This window comes from Fulmarus glacialis, unplaced genomic scaffold (genome assembly GCF_000690835.1).
Source record: "Fulmarus glacialis isolate BGI_N327 unplaced genomic scaffold, ASM69083v1 scaffold4245, whole genome shotgun sequence".
Taxonomy (NCBI): Eukaryota; Metazoa; Chordata; class Aves; order Procellariiformes; family Procellariidae; genus Fulmarus; species Fulmarus glacialis.
This window is the reverse complement of record NW_009211014.1, coordinates 20,202-23,707: the sequence shown is the minus strand read 5'-3', so window position 1 is coordinate 23,707 and position 3,506 is coordinate 20,202. Positions and strand designations below refer to the sequence as shown.

Genomic DNA, 3,506 nt, shown 5'->3' with positions numbered 1-3,506 from the left:
CGCCTCCCTCCTCCCGCAGCCATGGCCGGTGCCTTCAGGGGCTCTGGAAGGAGCCCACGCTGCACGGGCCGAGGTGGGCTGCCCGGGGGCCTCTGCCAGTGGGGAGCACAGCCATTACATCTACTCACCAGAGGCAGCTGGGTGTTTACATAAGAAAAAAATCTTTTCAAAGTATTCCAGGGGAAAAAAAAGTAAAAAACTGTGGAAATATTTGTTTCTGGTTTCATACTGTCTCCCAGCTGGCTGTCAAGAAAGCTCCTCTCAGATGTTTGGCCAATATTTTACGTTATCATTAAAGGAAAGGATTGCTTTTAGAAATGTAAGTGCTAGCTTGAGCAAAAGCAACATTTTAAGCATTTAACAGTTCTAATTAATCTTTAATTAAAAGTTTAAAAAATTAGCTTCTCTCTGTAATAAACACTAACTCCAATCAACTCTACTGAGACTTTTTGCCCATTAACATACATTTCAAATCTTTCTGTAGAGATTTACAGTGGCAGAACTCCTTCTGCAATAACGAGTGTCACCACCCCGAGCACTATCATCCCTTTGGCGAGCGGTGGCCGAACCCCAGGCCTTGCAGGACAGTTTTTGCCTGGGCTGGGAACTCTCTGACAGCCGGTAGCGGAGGGAAATTCATCTTGCTGCTGCCACAGAGAAGCAAACCTCTGCATCGCCCAGTCGAGGGGTGGGCACACTGGGCTGTATCACTGACTCGCCCTGGAGTGAAGCGTTGGCCGAGTGGGATTGTTTTTTTTCCAGAATCTGCTCTGTGCTTCCCAGAGGAGGGCTGGGAATAAGCCCACAGGCAGACCAGTGTTTGGGGGAGCCTTGAGCCATGCAGCACCATTGCTATTGCAAGGTACAGCAATGCTATTGGCACTGCTTGGACCTGGGCATCACGCAGAAAAATGCACTTGCAAATGCAAAATGCACTTTCTAGAGTCTTCTGCCTTGTTGATATGCCCTTGGGCTGCCGCTGACGTGTCTCGCTGCTGTCTGTTTCTCGTCTGCTGGCCGTCAGGAAGTAATTTCACGTGTTTTGGGGATAAGCAGATTCTAGCAACAAGCTGACCTACTTACATGACTTTAAAGTGCCCTAGTAAACTCTTGGCTATTCAGGAATAATGCTGGTATTCAAACAGGGATGAAGCAGGCCATATTCGTGCAATTTCTCATTTTCATTTCTCTTTGTAGAACTTATCTAATGCTTCATGTTGGCCCTGGCCCTATCCTGCCTGTCGAGGGAGCCTTCAAGGCATGGCCATCAAGGATTCGTGGCTGAATCCTCCCTACCCTTTGCACCCAGCAACCCCAGGTGGTTCCTCTTACTTCTTCCAGGTGATCCTCCACTGCCTCTAACTTCATTTCCTTATCACAAACCAGCTTAAAATATCCCCCATGCTCCAGCCACCACAGGGGACTCTGTTCATTTGTGCTTTGGTTCAGCTCCTTCACTTCTTTTTGCCAGTCCCATTCCCCTTGTCACAGCTCTGAGGTTACCGAGCCTCCCCCACTTTCCTGCCTCCTCCTGTGGCAGCAAAACCTTTTTACCTGTTGCCAATCATTCCCCAGTTATTGCAACTTGAAACCCCATTTCTTTCTACTCAATAAATAGCTTTTCTGGTCTGGTTCCTGGGAAGTGCTCTGCTGGCTAAGTGATTAATGGCAGCTCCATCACGGGACCCCATTAGCCTGCCCGTTCGGGCTGGGAATCAATGGCAAGCTGCTACTGCTTCCCCTCGCACATCTACTGTCCCTGAGCGTTTGCGGCAGACAGACACACTCAGGAGATTCGGTCCAGACATTGCTCACGGACTGCTCAGCGCAACTGTTTGCCACCACGGCCACGCAGTGTGATAGTATTGTTCCTGCCTTCCCTGGGGTGACAGGCTGTCTTTAAAACTAACCAATAACTCCTGAGGTAAAATAAATATAAATAATGAACAACCTTTTTTTTTTCCCCCTAATGTCAATATTTATCTCCTAACAGTTAACAGTGCCGAAAGGCATTTCATGGCTCATGAAGCTCACTGAGATGCTTTATGAAAAAACAACCACTGGAGCAGAGTGACATTTATTCACAGTGCTCCCTGTGCATTGCAGAGTAGCTCTCAGGCCCCTGATGGCAGCTGTGGTGATGCAACCTCTCCAAAGTCATCATTATTGCCCCAGATCCCCCTACTGCTTCAAGGGATCATGAGATGCCTCTGCCCCAAAGGCTGAGGCTTGCTGGGGCTGGGAGAGAATGAGGCAACTGAAGCTTAGGATAGCTAGGGAAAAAAAAAAAAATCAGCAAAACCAGATTTTCATCACTATCGCTATAGACACAAGGCAAAAAACAGTTACTCTTCTTTTTTTAAAAGCCTGAGATTTGTTATGGCACTTATAGTCCCTCCAACACAGCAAAAAGGGTTGCAGGGTTAGGGGTAACCATGTCTGATTTTCAGATGAGACAGTCCAACTGTGACATCTGAAGGTCCCAGCAGGCATTTCCAAATGCCCGGCTTCACGGGACGTGTGCCAGAGGAGTGTCAGGTCCACACTTGCAGTGTGCACCAGAAAACCCGCAGTATTCTTCATCTTGGAAATAAGAGCTTTTGGAAGCAACCAACAAATGTGAAAGAAGTCACTACCCATCTTAGTGTTCTAGTTTGTAATTACTTATGCAGCATACATTTCCCATCTATAAATCATGCTCTCTTTTCTCTATGGGAGGCAATATGCCTGTAGTAGACAGTGACCTATTTTACACTCTTACTAGGATAATCTCATTAGGATCTGAGAACAATTTCTTCCTTGAGGAGTTAAATCAAGATACAGTTTCAGTTCTTCAGGAAAAAGCAAGGTCCAATGTATTTTCCTCAAGAGATAAGTGAAAGTAAGTTGCTGAAGTAATGGAGCCAGATTCACACGGTCTTTCCTGGATCCAAGGGGTGACATCCTCGAGGAACAGTGGGTTTGGCAGACTGGGCTAACACTAACGTTACTATTGTCAGATTTCATGAAATTCTGGGACAGTCTGTTCTCTCCATCCCTTATGGTATTCTTAGGTCTGCAAAAAGGATGGCAGATCAGAGAAGAGATGTCAGAACAGATCCTGGAAATATTCAGGAAGTATTGTTGAGACGTGGCTGTGGCATAATCTCTGTCCCGTCGGTTATTTGCATCATCAGCAACATTTTGGCTGGGGGCTGTGGCTGCAACTGACCCCAAACCTCCTACCCTGAGCGGAGGTGCCTGCCACCCCGGGAAGCTTGGCAGCCACCAGCTGGGGCAGAGACACCCAGGGCGCCCGTTTCCTCTCTGGTTATCTTATGCCTGGGTGGTGCCTCCACCCCTTCTCCGGTACAGAGATTGTGTACTCTCCCCCCCTACCCTCTGAAACCAAAACGCGCTTGATTTTGTCAGATACAAGCTCTGCAGCTCACGCTGTGCTGTGCTGCAGCTGATCCACAGCCTCTCCTACCACTGACGCAAGGCAAAGGAGGGTGTGGCTCTTGCTG

General features: G+C 47.9%; 1 protein-coding gene across 2 annotated transcripts in view; it reads right to left on the bottom strand.

Annotated features, from left to right (window-relative positions):
- Positions 1-3,506, bottom strand: part of GABRR1 (gamma-aminobutyric acid (GABA) A receptor, rho 1) — a 30,687-nt gene that overhangs the window by 15,799 nt on the left and 11,382 nt on the right. The window lies entirely within an intron of this gene.